General features: G+C 44.1%; 1 protein-coding gene across 10 annotated transcripts in view; it reads right to left on the reverse strand.

Annotated features, from left to right (window-relative positions):
• Window positions 1–22,410, reverse strand: part of PHLDB2 (pleckstrin homology like domain family B member 2) — a 111,740-nt gene extending 89,330 nt beyond the window's left edge. For 7 of the 10 annotated variants that reach the window (XM_075118233.1, XM_075118254.1, XM_075118236.1 and 4 more), the window contains exon 1: window positions 22,305–22,408. The gene's annotated coding sequence lies outside the window, so the exon portion shown is untranslated. Of the gene's footprint in view, window positions 1–22,256 lie in introns of all 10 variants that reach the window. The other 3 variants (XM_048870517.2, XM_075118232.1, XM_075118256.1) reach the window with 3 other exon arrangements.
• Between the last annotated feature and the right edge of the window lie 551 nt (window positions 22,411–22,961).

Raw genomic sequence — 22,961 nt, forward strand, 5'->3', positions numbered from 1 at the left:
ATGTCATGTTTCTAAAAGGTCAGCTACCACAGCTGATACTATTAGGGTCCCTGGACTGGAGCCTGGAGTAGAGGGTGGGCCTGGGGTTCCACCCCACCACCTTTGCCCCCTGATTAATCACTGAGACTGGGAGACAACAGACCCTGTGCAAGGAAGGATAACTTCTCCTCACCTCCCTTGCTGGCTTATGATGAAAATGGCTCAGTAAACTGTGACCCTTGTCCCTAGAGAAAGAAGGGTTACGTGGAGGGTCACAGTGAGCCTCTGAGGCTAGTGAAATCTGCCAGGAAATGTGGGACCCACGGAGGCAAGGGCAGAGCTTTGTCACACAGTATAAAAATAAACTTGAACAGACTTTTATGCCAGCAGCCCTGCAATCACACACAAACATATATCAAAACAGGGTGCACAAGCCAAGATATAGAAAATATTTTAGGAAGGACAAATCTCCATCTCAAGCTTCTAAAGGAATTAAACCATAGGGGAACAACAAAGACTGTTTCATTTTTATTAAAAAATAAAAATCTCTGGATATGGTTAGGGTGACCATATGTCCCATTCTGGCCAGGACAGTCCTGTTTTTAAGCTCTGTCCCAGCAAATCCTGACTTTTTTGAGAAAAATGGGCATTTGCCCCATTTGCTCTTCCCAACTAATCAGCTGGCAAGAGCAAACAAAGAAATACCCAGTTTACCTAAAAAGTTTGACGCACCCGTCCCCCCCCCAGTGGGGGCATGGAGGAACATTGAGGGAGGGTAGCAACGCGAAGTGCTGGGCATGAAGCTCTGGGGGAGGGGAGGGTGTCAGTCCCAGTCACTGGTGGTGCGGAGCTCGGGGGCATCAGCCACTACTGCGGGCAGTAGGGGGCTCGGCCCCAGCTGCGGGTGGCAGGGGCACAGAGCTCAAGGGAGGTCAATCCCAGTGGCTGACGGTGCGGAGCTTGGGGGGGGATCAGCCGCTACCATGGGCGGTACGGAGCTCAGGGGCACAGAGCAGTGGCATGGGGCACAGAGCAGTGGGGGGTGGCTCTGGCTAGCCCTGCAGGTGGGGGTACGGGGGGCAGCTTGGGCCTGGCTGTCCCATTTTTACTTTAGAAAGTATGGTCACCCTAGATATGGTTACAAAAAACCCACAAAACCCCCAGCTTTTAACAGGAGATTTCCAGTGTGCAATCCTTGCCATTAATTAGAGATCTAAAAATAAACCAAAATTAATATGGGAAGTGTCAAGTAGGCCCTTGTGTAATAAGGAAATGATAATAAAATGTCTTTTTTTAATTAATGCAACTGTGATTACAAATGAGTGAAATAAAATCCTTTAAAATACTTAAGAACATAAGAATGGCCCTACTGGGTCAGACCAAAGGTCCATCTTGCCCACTATCCTATCTTCCGACAGTGGCCAGTGCCAGGCGCCCCAGAGGGAATGAACAGAACAAGTAATCATCATAGAATAATAGAATATCAGGGTTGGAAGGGACCCCAGAAGGTCATCTAGTCCAACCCCCTGCTCGAAGCAGGACCAATTCCCAGTTAAATCATCCCAGCCAGGGCTTTGTCAAGCCTGACCTTAAAAACTTCTAAGGAAGGAGATTCCACCACCTCCCTAGGTAACGCATTCCAATGTTTCACCACCCTCTTAGTGAAAAAGTTTTTCCTAATATCCAATCTAAACCTCCCCCACTGCAACTTGAGACCATTACTCCTCGTTCTGTCATCTGCTACCATTGAGAACAGTCTAGAGCCATCCTCTTTGGAACCCCCTTTCAGGTAGTTGAAAGCAGCTATCAAATCCCCCCTCATTCTTCTCTTCTGCAGGCTAAACAATCCCAGCTTCCTCAGCCTCTCCTCATAAGTCATGTGTTCCAGACCCCTAATCATTTTTGTTGCCCTTCGCTGGACTCTCTCCAATTTATCCACATCCTTCTTGTAGTGTGGGGCCCAAAACTGGACACAGTACTCCAGATGAGGCCTCACCAATGTCGAATAGAGGGGAACGATCACGTCCCTCGATCTGCTCGCTATGCCCCTACTTATACATCCCAAAATGCCATTGGCCTTCTTGGCAACAAGGGCACACTGCTGACTCATATCCAGCTTCTCGTCCACTGTCACCCCTAGGTCCTTTTCCGCAGAACTGCTGCCTAGCCATTCGGTCCCTAGTCTGTAGCTGTGCATTGGGTTCTTCCGTCCTAAGTGCAGGACCCTGCACTTATCCTTATTGAGCCTCATCAGATTTCTTTTGGCCCAATCCTCCAATTTGTCTAGGTCCTTCTGTATCCTATCCCTCCCCTCCAGCGTATCTACCACTCCTCCCAGTTTAGTATCATCCGCAAATTTGCTGAGAGTGCAATCCACACCATCCTCCAGATCATTTATGAAGATATTGAACAAAACCAGCCCCAGGACCGACCCTTGGGGCACTCCACTTGATACCGGCTGCCAACTAGACATGGAGCCATTGATCACTACTCGTTGAGCCCGACAATCTAGCCAGCTTTCTACCCACCTTATAGTGCATTCATCCAGCCCATACTTCCTTAACTTGCTGACAAGAATACTGTGGGAGACCATGTCAAAAGCTTTGCTAAAGTCAAGAAACAATACATCCACTGCTTTCCCTTCATCCACAGAACCAGTAATCTCATCATAAAAGGCGATTAGATTAGTCAGGCATGACCTTCCCTTGGTGAATCCATGCTGGCTGTTCCTGATCACTTTCCTCTCATGCAAGTGCTTCAGGATTGATTCTTTGAGGACCTGCTCCATGATTTTTCCAGGGACTGAGGTGAGGCTGACTGGCCTGTAGTTCCCAGGATCCTCCTTCTTCCCTTTTTTAAAGATTGGCACTACATTTGCCTTTTTCCAGTCATCCGGGACATCAAGTGATCCATCCCCTGCCGCTCATTCCCAGCTTCTGGCAAACAGAGGCTAGGGACACCATTTATGCCCATTAAATGACAATATGAATGTTGATTGGTTTTACGTTTCTGCCATTTAAAAAAAAAAAAGGGTTGCAGGAGACAAGCAAAGAATAGAGGCAGCTGTGTAATGTTCTCTATAGACAGGCAACCTGTCCAACTTTAATAGTCACAAAATATGGTGTCTCAGTTGTCTTTGTACAGTATTTGCTTGTCATTCTTTCGTACATTATCTTCCTGGCAGTGAAGCACAGCAAGCAATCCATGGCCTTCCACAGAGGCCTTTGTCTTCTCCTACCTTCTATCATGTTGCCCCATACACTTGGAATATTCTCTCCCTTCTTGTACACCCAGTCCCCTTCCCTCTCCTCTGTCATAGCCCCTTTTCTAAAACTCACTTCTGTGACTCATTCCTGTGCTAACCCCACTGATGATGCTTTTTCTTTAGTGAGTCACCTCCCACCCCTTCTGCGGGTGGAGAGTTTTTGCTCCATCATAGATCTCTCACTGTGCTGAGGAGGGAGCTGCCATCCTGCTGTTGTCTTAAAAAAACTACCAGCTTTGTTGCTTCAGGGATCAAATGATGGAAGAGATAGCCTTGTACCCCCGTAAATGAGTGCCCTCCCGAGTCTTCCAGAGAGCGCTTAAGCCTGGGTTTTAAACTTAATACATTAGTTTAGTGTTCTTGTGCCACTGAGAGTTTACTGTCACATTCACCCCCCTGTGACCTCTCCAGGGGTTCTTAAAGGAACAGAAAGGATTTTTCTCCATTGCCTCTATCTCCCAGCTCCCTCAGCATCCCCCTTCCGTTAACTGTCCTTACTCAAAGTGTCCATGTTGCAGACGCTCACGAGCAGGAAAAGGGTTGACCTTGCTACATCTGCACCCCATCAATCTTTCAGTCCCTCGGGGAGCTAATAGAGTATCATGTGCAGTGCTCCCAAGCCCCTACCAACTGCCTGAGAACAAAGCAGAAGACTAAGCATTCAGTCCCATTCTCCATGGCAACATGTAATCACTGTTGATTTTTAGCTGGCTAGGTTTGTAGTTAAGAGATAGGGTCAATTTTTAACTATTACTAAAACATACTGTAAGCCAATTAGTCTCCACACAGTTCTCCTTACTAGTGCAAGAACTTTCCCTGCTGCTGCTCCTACAGCCTTCAGTATCACTTTCCATTTCCTTAAGCATCTCAGCCGAAAACTTGTCTTAACCCTTTCCCCAACGTTTAAATCCTATTTAGCTCTGTAATTGCATTAATATCTTGGGGCACTGTTTGTAGGAAAGGCAGTATTAACAAAACTTTATTCCACTGTAAATATACTTTCTGTAAAGAAACAAATTCTCTCAGCATATACAAGCTAACCACATTTTAAGAACCTGTGGCATGGGCAAATAGTCCTTTCTTTTCCAATGGCCATACAAATTACAAGCATATCACAAGCTAAGGAGAACTGGCAGTGATGGAAAACTCAAAACTCACATATGGTGCACATCTGATGCTCACACAACAGTGAAAGCAATAGGTATTTTAACTTCCCAGTACGTGTTCAATTTCTTATCAAAGAGCAGAATTACATACATTTATGACAATATTTTACCACCCAAAAAATATAATTTATATTTACCAATCAGTGAAAGGAAAAGATGGAAAACTAATAGTGGAGTAGGGGACAGAAGCACTACAGTTGGGGGGCGGGTGTTGGGTTTTTTTGGGGGAAGGTTAAGAAAGATTTTTAAGTCACAACTGCTTATACATTCTAAAATATCTGTAGTGCAGAATTTAAAAGGTAAACTGAAAAGGAAAACAACATAAGTGAGCTTGTTCCTATTTTAGCTGCTTTGTGATGTATGAAATCAGCTGATAAGACTTTTGTTAAAAACAAAGAAAAATCTGCTTGTTTTTATATTGGAAGTTCAGGTCTTACTTCCCATGAAGACTCTATGACAATCTTGTAACCAATAAAAATTGTATATGACAAGAGATTGAACACTGAGCAACCAAGAGGGGAAGTGTTTTCAACTGTTTGAATGAAACAGTTGAAAACATTTTTTGTTTATTTTTGTGAATACCTAATTTATTTCCATTGCCTAATAAACAAGCAAGAGAAAGAATGTAATGTCTTTGTTAAAAATTACGTGTCACACTATCTCAATTCAGGTTTGAGAGTTCTCAACGAACATCTGTGTTATCACCTCCCTCAAGAAGACCTCTAACAAAATCAGATAACCCAAACTTGACATTTCTGCTATTTCTAGTGTAAAAGCACAAACTAGAAAAATTAAAAACAAAACTCTTCAGGCCTGCTTAATAAAAAAGAAAAAAAAAAGCACAATTATAAAAAAATCTTTTGCATGTCATCTTTAAGGATTTCATTGTGTTTACTGTTTGTATATAGAAATTACAACGGAGAATAAAATAAAAATTCACTTTTTAGAGATAGTATTAGTATATATATAGCTATCACCTGATTAAACCTGTCTTTTTCAAACTTACTTTATGTTACAAATCAGGTAATGCTGCGAAATATAAACTTTTGGGGAAATAATTAAATGAATAGGTCAAGAAGCATAGTTTATTGAATACAGTCACCCACACATACTCAGATTAGTTATTTACAGCCTGATCCAACTTCCATATAAGTCAATGGGAGTCCAACTACCATTAATGAGCATACAGTGCACTCTGCCTTGTTTGTTAGGAGACAAAGTGATTTCATCTGGGACTTACAAAGTCATCTGAAGTGCACAGAATCAGCTTTAGGACTGAACTCTCATCTTTACGTTGCCCAAGCCAAACTTTTAAGTTTTGTTTTATTGACAACCATCAAACGCAATGATTCACTACTCAAACAGGCTCTTACTCTAACAAAACAGTCCAGTTATAATTAGGGTGACCAGATGTCCTGATTTTATAGGGACAGTCCTGATATTTGGTGCTTTGTCTTATATAAGTTTCTATTACCCCTGCCCCCACCCCGATTTTTCACCCTTGCTATCTGGTCATCCTAGTTATAATACAAGTATTACTTCACATTTAAAAACTAGTTTATAAATTGTATACCAATATTCCTCCACACCAATTCCACCAATCCACAGAAATGGCTTTATCCCACCCTCAGTTTACAAAACACAGAAATTTGAATGGTTTCTTCTCTCCACATGTGCTGTTCTTCCTCTCATTTACACTGAATGTTTAGCCTTGGAGCAGCTTGTCATGGCTATGACACAGTCTGCTTTTCCAGAGAGTGGAAAGTTTAGTCTTTTATTAACAAATGAATCACAAAGACAAGTCCAAATAAATCTGACAGGGATATCCGATACCATAGATGCACATTTACTAAGCAAGTAATCTTATGAAACAAAGCCCTCAAATTTGACTATCTACTCCAGAGGTGGGCAAACTACGGCCCACAGGCCACATCTGGCCTGCGGGACCGTCCTGCCCAGCCCCTGAGCTCCTGGCCAGGAAGGCTAGTCCCCGGCCCCTCCCCTGCTGTTCCCCCTCTCCCGCAGCCTCAGCGTGCTACGCTACCAGCTCTCTGGCCCGCCACTCCTGCCTGGCTGCATGGAGGCGTGGCTGACTCCAGCATGGTAAGAAGGCAGGAAGCGGGGGGTTCTGGCGGGCAGTCAGGGGACAGGGAGCAGTTGGATGGGGCGGAGGTTCTGGTGGGGGGGGGCAGTCAGGGGACAGGGAGCCGTGGGGGTTGGATGGGGGTGGGAGTCCCAGGGGGTTTGTCAGGGTGCGGGAGTGTGGATAGGGGTTGGGGCAGGCAGGGGACAGGGTGGGTTGGATAGGCGTGGGAGTCCCAGGGGGCCTGTCAGGGGTCTGGGGTCTGGATAGAGGTCAAGGCAGTCAGGGGACAGGGAGAAGGGGCGGTTGAATAGGCGGTGGGGTCCCGGGTAGCGGTTAGGGGCGGGGGTCTCGGGAGGGGGCGGTTAGGGGAGAAGGTGCAGGGAGGGTTGGATGGGTCGGGGTTCTAAGTGGGGCAGTCAGGGAGCAGGAAGTGTGGGGGGCTGATAGGGGTTGGGAGCCAGGCTGTTTGTGGAGACACAGCCTTCCCTACCCGGCCCTCCATATAGTTTTGCAACCCCGATGTGGTCCTCGGTTCAAAAAGTTTGCTCATCCATGACCTACTCTAAGACTTTGCTGAATTCAATTACTTTCTCACAAAGTATAGTTACTCTCTGGAAAAGATATGTACCCCACTTTCTTCTCATCCAAGTGCTCAATGTAGCTTGAAAGAGTCTCTTTTATCAGCAGAAGATGGTCCAATAAAAGACATTACCTTACCCACCTTGTTTCTCTCAAGATTCCAGACCAGCTTACATTAAAGCCATGGTCTGCTGTAAGCAAAGACAAAAACTTTAGCTTTTCTATCCCTGCCTTCTAAGATAGCCACACATCATCACTGCAGTTCAACATGTTCTAACATGTATGGGTTTCTGAATTATTAGACCCATCTCCTGGAGAAGACTCTGATTCAAGGTGACAAAGAAGAACTTTCCTGTCCTATAAACATGAAGGATAACTCAGCTAGAAGTCTGGCTACATCATGAGCAGAGAATATGACTGTCTTGGTTGCAGGGCTTGTTGAAGCACACTCTCTCTCTCTCTCTCTCTGTGCAACCTCTCAGGTGTCAAGCTTCAAGATTTCATATCTCATAGAATTCCACAGTCCTCCCACTCTGAGACTGGGCCCTGGTCTACAGCACCCTGTGTATCAATTGTGCTTTCCCAGAAAGTCTAACTGGATCTGTACATCTGTGTTTTTTCCCTTTGGGACTCAGTCATAGAAGCATAGCACTGGAAGGGACCTTATGATGGGGCGGCCGCCCCTCACTGGGATGTAAGGGGTTAAAGCAACTCAGGGGGCGGGCGCTGGGCGCTGCATGGGACACAGCAAATAAAGAAAAGGCTTGTAGTGCCAGCCAATTAGAGGAAGGTTTATTGGAGGAGCCAATCAGGGCCAAGTTGGCCCATATAAGAAGGGACTGCTGAGCAGAGGGGGAAGCAGTAACTCCCTGGAGTTTGAGGGAGGAGGGTGGGCTGGCTGAGAGGGTTGGAGCACCATGGACTGGGCAGGGTCAGCAGAGTAGGAGAAAGCTCCAGGCTGATGGCTGCCAAACTGAGGTCCTGATACAAGGGCAGAGACAGTGCTGGGACCATGGGAGAAGTGGCCCAGGAAAGAGATGGTGGAGTTGGAGGAGGGACAGTGACTGGCTGCTGGCAATAGGGACCTGTGTCAGGGCCCGGAGTAGTGGGTGGGCCCAGGCTCCCCCCCACCTCTCCCTTGCCTGCACTGGCCACTTGAGGGAAGTGGCCTGTGCGTAGACTGCAGTCTGCCACTGAGACAAGTGGCTAGAACCTAGACTTCAGATTGCCCTTGAGGCAAGTGGTTGGACGGAGAACTGTCAGTCCCCTGGAAGTGGGGAAAGAACCCGAGTGGGGCACAGCTGAAGGGCTGTGTCCAGAAGAGGATGACCCTGTCTGGGGTGCGACATGGGTCCTGGATGTGAGACAGGAGTGAAAACAGGTGAGACTCCACCTGAGGAGGGTGCACTGGCAACCTAAGCTAATTCCCGTGATGGCCAGCAGGAGGCGCCACGGTAGTGAGTGACGTGCCCAGTTACAAACTTTGAGAATTCATCTAGTCCAGTCCCCTGTCTGTGATCAGTAGAGAATATAGTGACCAAACAGCTTCTTTAAAGTATTATTTATTTTAACAGTAAGAATAACAGTCTGCATACATCTACCTTGATCACATTTATAATGTGCAAACAGAATAAAGTCTAGATCAAGAATATATATAATTGGTGCTCTAAAGGGGCCACTTTCAGAAAGCTGAAAACAATTATAAGCCATATCAGCTGGGAGGTACAATTTAATCACAAACATGTGAACAATAATTGGGAATTGTTTAAGACTAATCTACAAGATGCCCAAAAAGCCACAACTGAGGAAGGCCATATTGGTTAAAAAAAAAAACTTGGTTTACAGAAGCGAAAGCAACTCTAAAAAATATAACAAATGGAAGAAAGGGGAAGTTGATAGTAATGAATATAAATCAGAAGCTAGGAATTGCAGAAAATTGATAAGTGAAGCAAAGGGACACAAGAGAACTTCATGGCCAGTAAAAACAACGAGGACTCCTTGTGGCACCTTAGAGACTACCAAATTTATTTGGGCATAAGCTTTCATGGACTAAAACCCTCTTTATCAGATGCATGGAGTGAAAAATACAGTAAGCAGTATATATATTACAGCACATGAAAAGATGGGAGTTGCCTTACCAAGTTGGGGGGGGGGGTCAGTGCTAACGCGGCCAATTCAATTAAGGTGGAAGTGGTCTATTCTCAACAATTGACAAGCAGGGGTGAATATCAGTGGGAAAATTACCTTTGTAGTGACCCATCCACTCCCAGTCTTTATTCAGGCCTAATTTGATGGTATCCAGTTCGCAAATTAATTCCAGTTCTGCAGTTTCTTGTTGGAGTCTACTTTTTGAAGTGTTTTTTTTTTGTTGAATGGCGACTTTTAAGTCTGTTATTGAGTATCCGGAAAGACTAAAGTGCTCTCCTACTGGTTTTTTAATGTTACAATTCTTGCTGTTTTCAGAGTAACAGCCGTGTTAGTCTGTATTCGCAAAAAGAAAAGGAGTACTTGTGGCACCTTAGAGACTAACCAATTTATTTGAGCATGAGCTTTCGTGAGCTACAGCTCACTTCATCAGATGCATACCGTGGAAACTGTAGCAGACTTTATATATACACAGAGAATATGAAACAATACCTCCTCCCACCCCACTGTCCTGCTGGTAATAGCTTATCTAAAGTGATCATCAGGTGGGCCATTTCCAGCACAAATCCAGGTTTTCTCACCCTCCACCCCCCCACACAAATTCACTCTCCTGCTGGTGCTAGCCCATCCAAAGTGACAACTCTTGACATAATCAAGTCGGGCTATTTCCTGCACAAATCCAGGTTTTCTCACATCCCCCCCACCCCCATACACACACAAACTCACTCTCCTGCTGGTAATAGCTCATCTAAACTGACCACTCTCCAAGTTTAAATCCAAGTTAAACCAGAACATCTGGGGGGGGGGGGGGTAGGAAAAAACAAGAGGAAACAGGCTACCTTGCATAATGACTTAGCCACTCCCAGTCTCTATTTAAGCCTAAATTAATAGTATCCAATTTGCAAATGAATTCCAATTCAGCAGTTTCTCGCTGGAGTCTGGATTTGAAGTTTTTTTGTTTTAAGATAGCGACCTTCATGTCTGTGATTGCGTGACCAGAGAGATTGAAGTGTTCTCCGACTGGTTTATGAATGTTATAATTCTTGACATCTGATTTGTGTCCATTTATTCTTTTACGTAGAGACTGTCCAGTTTGGCCAATGTACATGGCAGAGGGGCATTGCTGGCACATGATGGCATATATCACATTGATGGATGTGCAGGTGAACGAGCCTCTGATAGTGTGGCTGATGTTATTAGGCCCTGTGATGGTGTCCCCTGAATAGATATGTGGGCACAATTGGCAACGGGCTTTGTTGCAAGGATAAGTTCCTGGGTTAGTGGTTCTGTTGTGTGGTATGTGGTTGTTGGTGAGTATTTGCTTCAGGTTGCGGGGCTGTCTGTAGGCAAGGACTGGCCTGTCTCCCAAGACTTGTGAGAGTGTTGGGTCATCCTTTAGGATAGGTTGTAGATCCTTAATAATGCGTTGGAGGGGTTTTAGTTGGGGGCTGAAGGTGACCGCTAGTGGCGTTCTGTTATTTTCTTTGTTAGGCCTGTCCTGCAGTAGGTAACTTCTGGGAACTCTTCTGGCTCTATCAATCTGTTTCTTTACTTCTGCAGGTGGGTATTGTAGTTGTAAGAAAGCTTGACAGAGATCTTGTAGGTGTTTGTCTCTGTCTGAGGGGTTGGAGCAAATGCGGTTGTATCGCAGAGCTTGGCTGTAGACGATGGATCGTGTGGTGTGGTCAGGGTGAAAGCTGGAGGCATGCAGGTAGGAATAGCGGTCAGTAGGTTTCCGGTATAGGGTGGTGTTTATGTGGCCATTGTTTATTAGCACTGTAGTGTCCAGGAAGTGGATCTCTTGTGTGGACTGGACCAGGCTGAGGTTGGTGGTGGGATGGAAATTGTTGAAATCATGGTGGAATTCCTCAAGGGCTTCTTTTCCATGGGTCCAGATGATGAAGATGTCATCAATATAGCGCAAGTAGAGTAGGGGCTTTAGGGGACGAGAGCTGAGGAAGCGTTGTTCTAAATCAGCCATAAAAATGTTGGCATACTGTGGGGCCATGCGGGTACCCATAGCAGTGCCGCTGATCTGAAGGTATACATTGTCCCCAAATGTGAAATAGTTATGGGTAAGGACAAAGTCACAAAGTTCAGCCACCAGGTTAGCCGTGACATTATCGGGGATAGTGTTCTTGACGGCTTGTAGTCCATCTTTGTGTGGAATGTTGGTGTAGAGGGCTTCTACATCCATAGTAGCCAGGATGGTGTTATCAGGAAGATCACCGATGGATTGAAGTTTCCTCAGGAAGTCAGTGGTGTCTCGAAGGTAGCTGGGAGTGCTGGTAGCGTAGGGCCTGAGGAGGGAGTCTACATAGCCAGACAATCCTGCTGTCAGGGTGCCAATGCCTGAGATGATGGGGCGCCCAGGATTTCCAGGTTTATGGATCTTGGGTAGTAGATAGAATATCCCAGGTCGGGGTTCCAGGGGTGTGTCTGTGCGGATTTGATCTTGTGCTTTTTCAGGAAGTTTCTTGAGCAAATGCTGTAGTTGCTTTTGGTAACTCTCAGTGGGATCATAGGGTAATGGCTTGTAGAAACTCGTGTTGGAGAGCTGCCGAGCAGCCTCTTGTTCATATTCCGACCTATTCATGATGACAATAGCACCTCCTTTGTCAGCCTTTTTGATTATGATGTCAGAGTTGTTTCTGAGGCTGTGGATGGCATTGCGTTCCGCATGGCTGAGGTTATGGGGCAAGTGATGCTGCTTTTCCACAATTTCAAATTCTTGCTGTGTGATTTGTGTCCATTTATTCTTTTGCGTAGAGACTGTCCAGTTTGGCCAGTGTAATTAAAGACAATAAGGAGTCTTTCAAGTATATTAGGAACAAAACAAAATCGTAACAATGGTATTGGTCCATTATTAGATTAAAATGGTAGAATTATCAATAATAATGCAGAAAAGCATATTTACAATGAATATTTGTGTTATATATTTGGGGGGAGAAACAGATATAGTGCTTTAATAAGTGGGCCTAATTGTGAGCTCAACCATGGAAAATGAATGAAAGTTCATAAAATGTCACAATAACCTATGATTACAAGTGTTGAACAGAAAAGATGCAGAAGGGTGACAGGAAAACTGAATTAGTCTAAACAAAAAGGCCTTGTGATTTAATTCAAAGACTGTGTTAGTCATAGCTAGTAAATAAGAGAAATGTGGGACCAAATATCAATGGACCAAACTTGGTATGTCAGAAGTTAGATGGTGAACAATATAAGGAGGGGATGAGCTATTCTACACATCATTCTCTTTGGGGGGGTCTTTTTAAAAAAAAAAAAAAAAACACCACAACAACTTTGTCGGGAAAATATGGATGAACAGATAGGAGATTAGGAAGGAGAGAGTTTCACCGTGATGGCTGCCACCCTAACTATCTCCTGAGACCCTCGTATCTACCATAACACCAGTGGGCCTTTGTTATCCTGATCCCAAGGGATGTCCTTAGCCAACTGGGCCAGAGACAATGATCCAGATAACACTGGCACTCCACAGGCTCTGGCCAAATCCTGAACACCGTCTGGGATGTGAGACTTCATCATACCACCTTCCCCTTTGTGTGTCCTTTCCCTTTCCCCTTTATTTCTTCTTTCCTATCCCTCTCCTTTTTCCTTCTGTCTAATAAAGAGTTTGGCTTAGCCAGCCAAGACTGTATATTTTACAACACTGCTGTAAGCCTGTGACAATAGAGGCAGCTAAATACAATGCCTTAAATAGCAACACTGGAACAAGTTTACCAGGTCTCAAAGTGGCTAATAAGACCATGTGCCAGGCCTGTGTTTTTCCAGCAAGATTCTTGCAAGTGAGCATCAACACCAGAGACACAAGATGCATTTTCTTATCTTTACTGTTCTTTTCATTCTCTCTGTGTTTGTCTTGTTTTGTCTTCTAGGAAATATAATGGGATTTTAACAGCAAAAACAGCTCCAGCCAATCTCAACTAACGTCTCTTCTCCCCAAAAGGACAGTAATTACTATCTTTACCCTCTAAGACTGTCAAAGAGGGGTGGGAAGGGTGTCTTCTAATGACTCTTTCCAGCTAAAGGGATAGGGAATAAAGAATGATCTTAAAATGAAAGCCTTGCTTAACATTTTACATTTCAAATACTATAAATGTTGTCCCCTTTTTTCTGTATCTTTCATAAAAGGTTAAGAAGGATTTTTGGTAATGTATGGTACTGACCAGGCTGAGGTTTCTGCATACCAAACCCCAATCCTTGTTTAATATTGGACAGCGACAGGGTCATATTAACACATTTAACTCTTTGGGCCCATTTATGCCATCTACATTAATCAATAGTAGTGATAGCTGATGATGATGATACTTTTTCCATTCTATTAGTACCTTAGGAGGATATTCAACAGCAGCTACTAAAGTTAGATATTTTTAAATCCACAGTTCCGGATAACTTGCATCTAAGAGATTTTGATTACAAAACTAGAATGGTATAAAATTAACATGACACACATTAAATGGACTAAAAACTAGCTAATGGATAGGTCTCAAAATGTAATTGTCAAATGGGAAATCATCATCAAATGGGTGTGTTTCTATTGGAGTCCCACTGGGATCAGTTCTTGGCCCAATGCAGTTCAACATTTTATCAAAGACCTAGAAGAAAACACAAAATCATTGCTAATAAAGTTTTTCAAATGACACAAAAGTGGGGAAGAGATAAATAACAGAGGACAGCTCACTGGTACAGAGCTATGTGAATCACTCCTTGAACTGAGTGCAAGCAAACAATATGTGTTTTACTATGGGTAAATTTATACATCTAGGAACAAAGAATGTAGGCCATATTTACAAAGTGGGAGGCTCTGTCCTGGGAAGGAGTGACTCTGAAAAAAGATTTTGGGGTCATGGTGGATAATCAGCTGAACACGAACTCCCAGACAGTGCAATGCTGTGGTCAAAAGGGATAAACAGATCCTTGGACACATAAATGGAGGAATCTTGAGGAGGAGAGAAGTTATTTGACCTCTGTATTTGGCCCTAGTGTGACCGCAGCTGGAACACTATGTCCAGTTCAGCATCCACCCTTCAAGAAGGCTGTCGATAAACGGCAGAGTGTTCAGAGAAGAGCCCCGAGAATGATAAAAGGTTTAGATAACAGCCCTTATAGTGACAGACTCAGGGGGCTCAATCTATTTAGCTTAACAAAGTGAAGGTCAAGGGGTGACTTGATTGCAATCTATATGCAGTTACATGTGGAAGAAATATTTGATAATGGGCTCTTCAATCTAGCAGAGAAAGGGGTAACATGATGCAATCACTGGAAGTTGAAGCTAGACAAATTCAGACTGGAAATAAGTCATATTTTTTAACAGTGAGGATAGTTAAGCAACAGAACAATTTATCAAATTTCCATCACTGATTTGTTTCCCCCCACCCCCAAAAGATATGCTTTAGGAATTATTTTGGGGAAGTTCTATGGCCTGTGTTATATAAGAGGTCAGACTACATGATCACGTTGGTTCCTTCAAGCCTTGAACTCTATTAATCTTACCAAACAGCTTACGCTGATGGTAGCTAGAAAGGCCTACTTTCTTCAGACATCCTTGCAGGTCCCATATGTCAGACTGGTCCCCCCCCCCCCCCCCCAAACAGCTTCCCAAAAATTACTTCCTCTATTGAGGGTTCCTCTTTAAACCAATCAAAGTTCCTCTGTTCTTGTCAGTTCCTAGGCTTTGGATCTTCTGCACAAAACCAGTCCGATTGGCTCAGCAGAAAGTGAGGCCAGCCTCCTTGGAACCAATAGCCCTGCCATTGTTCTATAGCAACCCTCATGTGTTTGCTCAGGGGTAGCTTATTTTGAGCTATTCTTCTTCCTCTTCCTGCTTGTTTTTCCTTACAGTCTGGTATGAAACTAAACCAATATACTCATATAGTAAACATCCAAAAAATCAGGTAAACATACAGTAATCCATATATTGTTAAAAGCTGCAACTATGGCTACAACTTGAACAGAGAACACGACCACCCCTTTAGAAGAAAACTGCAAGGCTGGTACCTAAAAATCCATCCAAACTCTTCTCCACTCCCCTTTTCCCCCTTCACACTCCCACAAAAAAAACCCCACAATAGACTAGAACCTTGAGCGACATCAAATGCCCAGATACAATCAGAAGTTTCCTGGAAATGCTCAGTCCTTAGCTTTCTAGGATACAGACTGATTTTTTACATCTGCCTCTGTGGTGCTAATGAGCACAAAGTCTAATTATGTGAGGAGAGAGGTTTTTGGTCTCCAAACCTGGCAATCTGGCACCTTTTGCAAACCCTCAATTAATTCAAAGTATTTTTCAAACCGTAAAGTCAAGCATCCATTTGGTTTTGTGTTAATCAGCTTTGCCACTGTAGAGTCCTTCCCTGGCAATCCTACAGGTTTCCTGATGTGGAACAGGGAGTGGCAGAGGAAGCACCCTTTTTCCTCTAAGGAAATGGCATGTGAGATATGGGAGAAGGCGCCTTGTAGAGACAAAAAGGAACAGCACAATTTTTCACCCAGCTAGGCTTGTCTGCCTGAAGAAACCACTTTTGGATCACATCTGTTTTATCAGAAGTATGGCTTTAGCCATTCCAAAAAGGTGCCCCCAAATTAGGCTTTTATTTTTCTCTTTATTTTTATGAAAGAAATTGTGCACAAGCATCACACTTTTTGCCAGAAAAAAAAAAAAAAATTAGAGCACACTACTTCATAAGAATTGGTGGTGTCGTGTCAGTTGGTTCTGCTATTTCTGGTACACTGAAGAAATACAAACCACATATTAAATTTAATCAGTTCCATGAAAGATGACAATTTTAAATGTGTTTTGGAAAAGGAGTACGTGAATTTCCTGTGGATATTATGGTTCGGTGACTATAAAATTGGATGTTTAAACGTTGACATAAGAGAAATCTTTGTCCGCTGAGGGTGTCCGATTGAAAATTGTTTGTGGCAAAAAGCTAAAGATTTACTAAATAATTAGTAAAAAGAAAAGGAGGACTTGTGGCACCTTAGAGACTAACAAATTTATTTGAGCATAAGCTTTCGTGAGCTACAGCTGTCTCTAAGGTGCCACAAGTACTCCTGTTTTTTTGCGGAGACTAACACGGCTGCTACTCTGAAACCTGTCAATAAATAATTAGTGGGATTCATAGGATAAAGTTAAAATTTAAGGATTTTCTAACTAATATATTCCAAGGGCTCCCAATCTCAACCTTCTTAAGGATTCCATACACCTTGAATATGAAAGCAATAGATTGTATTATTTAATATTTTAATGTGTATGCAAATAACAGATTTCATTTCCTCCCTAATTTGAAGTCATATAAGCCATTGTTTCCCCTGTGCTACTTTAGGTGATTGAGGCCATATGGAGACTTTACATCTCCAGCTGGATATAGTTAATTCATTTTGCACAAGCACAAAACTACCACTAACAAAAATAATACCTTTTAAAAAAACCACAGTCAAATCCAACTTTTCATGGAGCAAAATGGGGGTGAAAGAGAAGGGCAAGGAATCCCCCAAGTTAAGTTTTATCATCTTCTCCATTTTGGAAGGATTAGTTCCCCATCAGGTAATTGAAATTAAGAATCTACAATTATCACTATGACTTGCACAACTCACCCCAACAATAATATGCTCCCACTGTATTCCTGTGACACTGTTCCATTACATATTTTCCTGTTAAAACTTTGGGTACAGTGGAAAAGCTTGTAAATCAAGGCTTCAGAAATACATTTACCAGTGGCAAGTGGAAGGCTTTTTGTGTTGACTATACGCCTAAGTCCATTTCTGCCAAGTTCCCACAAAAAAAGAAAATGTACACCTCTAGTCCTGATGGTTGTGAAAGAACAAAAATAGACTGAACCTATTTGATTCTTATTCCTTACTCCTCTGGAAGATATACTAGAAAAAGACAGGGAAGCCAACACTAGATAGATATTCGTAATACTTTTAAGGTAAACTACAGAGGGAAAGGAGGGGGACTTTTGGAAAACAAAATAAATTGTGAATCCAACTTTATACATCATAAAATAAAAAAATAAAAGTTTATCCCTTTACATCCTATCTTAACTGACACCAATAAAGACATTTAAATTCTCCTTTAGGAGTTATATGCATGTGCCTACCAGGTTTAATGAGAGTTTGCCACACAAAGGAGTTGAATAAACCCCAGAATGTATACACTAATCACAACAGCTCCAAGGGTTTTCTGCTCTTATATTATTATTTTTTTATCCTCAGATGTTCTTGACAATTTCCCCCATCTATTACATTGTTCCTCTTCCCACTGTCTCTTATGCACTCTTTATCCTTAATCTAGTTTTCTTTGATCCTATGTCTTTTACTGCCTCTTTGCATCTGTCAGTTTCTTTTCATTGATCAGTTTCCTTCAGCCTCCACTTATCCTAAGAAAATTTCCTTCTTTTATTTTCTTTACCCATTCTCCTAATTTTGTCTCTTTTTTTATTATTCTTGTCCCATATATCTGAGTGCCCCCTCTAGTTTTTATTCCTTATTAATTTTCCAGCATTTTTAGAGCAGCTTACACAGTCCCCCATTAAATGCTTCTCATCAAAAGAGCTTTACAAGCCAGATTACTATAGTTACAGTGATAATGGCTTGAAATTGACAAAATGCACTTTAGCTATTGTGCTCCTTAACTGTGATACAGGTCAATCTTAATGAATACAGCTACATTTTACAAAGGGCTCAGGAGGTTGTTCTGTTAACACACATCCAGCAGGGCAGATGACCATCATGCCAGTAATTACACCATTTGAAATATTTATTGCAGGTAAGAAAACAGTTCAATGCAAATCTCATTCCACCTACAAAGGACGTTTGGGCAGGAAAAAAAGGAGTTCAGCTGGACCAAGTTTACATTTTAAGGCTCCAATCCTGCTTTGCAGTCCATGTGGGCAGAAAACAGTGTGGTTTCAGAGGGAATGACACCCTTCGTTTTGAGGGGACTTTGTGTGGGCACATCTATCCAGATCAGAACTCAGGATCAGGGCTCTCAAGCAGCACCTAGCCTGAATCCCACTGTACAGGGTATCAATTTAGAGCTCTTTATTTAAGACTAAGGGAATCATAGTTGGTTTGAAGGCAGGTATGCTGTAAGTGTTGCCAGTGCACAGCAGAAGTAACTGCTTGTACTGACAAATTAAAATGGAACAAACAAGTATATTGTACTTGCATTAAACACAATAGTGAGTCTTACACCATCACCAGCACATTTTCCACACCTCTTTTCTTGGGATCCTCAAGTGGAAAAGAAACAGACATGCTCTGTGAAGTGACTTGAACTCCCCACCCTACATTCTTTGCTTTATTATCCCAGTCTCTGATTTCAAGGTGGACTCCCTATATACATCTGACCCACCCTCTGTTTCTCTCCCCCTAAAACCCCATTCCCAACTCCTCCTGGTGGACTTTGCTCCTTCCTTTCAGTGTCCAAGCAGTATCTTGTATTCCCTTGTCCTTAAAAAAACAAAACAAAACACCTTGACCTTTTCAGCTACTGTTGTTTCTCCTTACTCTATTTTCCCTCTAAGCTCCTTGATAATACTCCTCCTCTAACCACTCCCACTATTTCTTCTCATATTTCCTTAAGATTCACTTGTAGCTTAGATTTTACCTTCTTTCTATTAAAACAAGGGACTCCTCACAAAAATCCCTGGGCATTTCTTTGTAATTAAGTCTAAGGCCCTCTTCATCTTCATCCTCCTTTATTCTTCTGTCACCTTTCCCACAATCCATCATTCCACTGCTCTTGATTTCTAGGACCCTTATTTCCAGGGCAGTTCCTCCACCTCTTGTCCTTCAGGTTCCCCCATCAATGGGCAACCTCAACTAATGATTTCAGCTGTAATTCACCTCACCACTTCCGTTATCATAATTTGTATTTATATTACAGTAACTCTTAGAGGAACCAACCAACCATTCCGAGGCATTGTACAAACATAGTGAGAGACAGCCCCCACCTCCAACGAACTTGCAATCTAACTAGAAAAGACAGACAAATAGCGGGAAGGGAACCAGCAGTGAAGTGATTTGCTCAAGTTCACACAACATGCCACTGACAGAACTGGGAATAGAAACTTAGGTCTCCTGACTCCTCGTCCACTGGAGTATCCATTAGGACAAATTGCCTCTCTAGCCACTATCACGCTTACCTTTCTGATGTGTATCTCGGATGTTTCACCAACTCAACAGGGCAAAAACTGAGCTCATCTTTACTTTACCGTAACATCACCCTCTCTGCCTCCTCTTTCAGAGTTATTGACAAGACCACAATATTCAGTCACTCAACTTTGTAATCTTGTTATTATTTTCAACCCCTCCTCCTGTTCCCACATAGGCAGGTGGTCACCAGATCCTGTTACTTCTTTCTCCATAACATTTCGAAAATATCCATCCATTCTTCTCTCTCTCACCCCCAGCCTACCCCCAGCTAGAATACTTGCCTTGGTTACCTCCTCCTTTTTTATCTCCCTGGTTCCCTTGTCACTCTCTTTCAGTGTACCCATAACCTAAAAGCTGAAAGACATCTTCCTTGTCTGCCATTCCACATTGCTTTGCCAGTGCCCATTAATTAACACCAACAAGACACTATTGTTTTAAGAAGTACCAATTGTGAGGAATTGGACCATGATCAGTGGTCATAAGAGCATGGAGAAGAAGAAACTGGAGTAAGATCTTAAAGTCCATGTTCACCTGTGACACATCAACATTTTTACTCCAGCCTTCAAAATTAAAAGCTCTACAAACTCATTGCATCACCTGACTGCCCCCACTTTCTCCGCATATACCACTTTAAATAATTGGGGTTTTCAGCTAATATTGGTTTAAACTATGATAACTACCTCTTGCACATATGTCCCTCGCCTAGTCCTCATAAGGATCATTTTTAATTTCAAGATGTATTTACACAGTAGAGCATAATACTATCAGGTAGGTAGCTTTTTATCAAGTGTGAAATTACTTAAATGCACATTTACTAAACATATAGCCCTGAAAGCTTTCACTGCAATCCTCAGTACATAAGGTTTACATCCTCCAAGTAGCTTTGAATACCAGTAGGACATCCTCCTATTTCTTTCATGTGGCTGGCAAAACAGAAACATATTGTGCTAAAAAGAAATGTGCAGTATACAGATATACACTGCACTTTAGAAAGGACAGTCTGTCAGTCAGTCAGCATCAAGCTGGATACAGAGCATTTCTCCTTGCCATTCCTTCTCCCTCCAATCATCACCATGCTGAAGCATGGATGGGGACCTAAACAGAGAAGCAAGTAAGGGCCAAGTTTGGAAACAGGTAAAATTGTCTGCCTCCTACCCCTCTCCCCCTGAAATAGAGCATACACGTGCCAAAAGCGGATCATTACATGTTCACCCACGTTCTGAATGGCAGTATTACACAGCTGCCCTTGAAGCGGAATAATATATTTGTGTAAGGGGTTCTGCTTCGAAACCATTGCTAAGTCAGAGAGTGTAAGTGCAGTCCACACCTCTGACACTCCACAGCACCTGCCACAAAGAAATTTCTCAGAGCATGTTAGAGTAGCATCCTGTGCTTCTTTTGCTAGTGGGTAGTCTTATAGAAGGAGGCTGGGCTACAAACATAATCTCTGAGGCTGCATCTCCATGGGGACAGTTTAGAACTCACCGCAGCCTTCACCATTACCACTAGCAGAGGTACAACAATGGTGAATTGGGAGTCCGAAATTTGACAGTGAAGATCCAGTTTAAAAGTCATGATTAATTCAAGACGATCAGATTTCATGCTGGATTCACATTCTTTTACTATAACTGTGCCTAAGTAGAACTGCTCACCAACTGAAACCCTGCCACGGCCATAAACAGCAGAATGGCTTTGAAGGGTTACTGCCACACTGGAGGAAACTTGAAAAAACCAACAGTAAAAAACCAAAGAGTCATTGACTTAGTCTTGCTCTCTGCCATCCCTGCTAATAGGTATGGTACGATATCAGTGATTGAATAAGAGCCTATTTCCTTCCTTCACATCCCAGCTTTGCGTTTCTGCTGGATTGTACAATCAAGACTGCAGCCTCGGTTTATAGCATCCGAGTCTGTTGCTGATAGCACAGATGTAACCGTCTGGATTCACCACACGCTAGGGTGAGATGGGGGAAAGCGAGAGGGGAAGCTTTGTTTAGTAAAAGGAAAGTCGCAACAATTTGTATTATCCAACAGAAGAGGAAAAACACACAAACAAGAGAGGAAAAATTACTTCAGTTTAAAGGGCCAATGAGAGGGAAAGGAAGCTACTTTTTATTTATAGTATTGTCATAAACATTTATAAAACCAGAACCTATCACACAATCTCTAAACAACAGGGGTCATCCCCCCCCCCCAACCAAAGTACCAGCGAAAGATCCTGTTCAGCTCAGTCACTAGTCCTCAGAGCACAGGCAGAAAGCGAACCTTAGTCCATTTTCATAGCTGAGGCACTGCCCACAATTTAATGGGTCCCTTTGAGGGCACATGTGACCTTTAAATCAAATGCACCACAAATTATGAGAGGAAAAAGTGGGGACCAGACAGCAGAAAGAGACAAGAGCCTCCCTAAGGACAAACTCCTCAAATCCAGTGGCAGGGGGGCATTTGGAAAGATCTGAGTTTTTAAGGAGGTTGTTTCCCCCCAACAGGAAATCTCCCCTTAGCACCCCTTCCCCAACCCCCTCCCCCCAAAAAACCTTAAAAGGCCGCTTGGAGTCTCCTCACTTTGTTTGGGCGAAGCCCCTTTGGGGGTGTTCGAATGTATGGGGGGGGTGAAAACTACTAAACTGGCAACACTGCGAAACTAGTTGTCCACCGGGGGGGTGGGGGATGACGGAGTTTTGGGGGGTAGGGAAATCCCTGACCCAAACACAAGTATCTCCCTCTGCCCTATAGTCTCTGCTCCCCCCAACCTCTCACCCCCCACCCCCACCCTTTCGTCCCCAGTTCCCCCGCCACACACACACACACACACACACACAGAGCCCCCAGCCACCCCAGCTCCTCAGACCCACCGGCAGCAGCAGCAGCAGCGCACCCCGGGGTGACCGTGCCACACTCACCTCCTCCTCCTCCTGCAGCGGCTGCCCCCGGCGCATCCCTCTCCCTCTCCTTCCCCCGCCTCGCCGCCAAGCCCCAGCCGCCGGGGATCCGCCTCCCAGCCCTGCGGCCAGCAGCGCCCGGCCCCCAGCGCGGCAGCGAGCCCGGCCTCCCCCGAGCTCGGGGGCTGCCTCATGCCCGCCCCCCGCCCGCCCGCCCGCGCCCGGGCCGGAGGGGCTGGGCTCCCCCTCTGCCCAGCCCTGAAGCCGCCTGCGAGCTGGGGCTGGCGCACGGGAGACGGTGGAAGGGGAGGGAGGGATTGGGAAAGAAATCAAGGCAGAGAGGGAAATGAGGGAAGGAAAAGAAGAAAAGGGAGGCCAGCAAAAGAGGCGACGAGGCAAACAAAGGAGGGAAGGAAAGGGGAGGGGGGTTCTGCTGCTGAAATAATGGCTCCCGTATCAAGCCCCGAGGGCGCAGTGCTTTGGGACACCGAGAAACTTCTCGCTGAGGGAATTGCAGTCGCGTGAGCCAAGAGGCGGGCTGCAATTTGGGCGGGGATGCGCCTCTTTGTGCCCGCCAGCTGCTGGGCTCCTGGCGCCCAGTGACATTAGAGGGGACACAACATGAACCCTTACACTCCCCCCCTCCCCCCAGGAAAGTTTGAGGACGCTGCCTATGGA

The sequence above is a fragment of the Caretta caretta genome, chromosome 1 (assembly GCF_965140235.1).
Source record: "Caretta caretta isolate rCarCar2 chromosome 1, rCarCar1.hap1, whole genome shotgun sequence".
Classification (NCBI taxonomy): Eukaryota; Metazoa; Chordata; order Testudines; family Cheloniidae; genus Caretta; species Caretta caretta.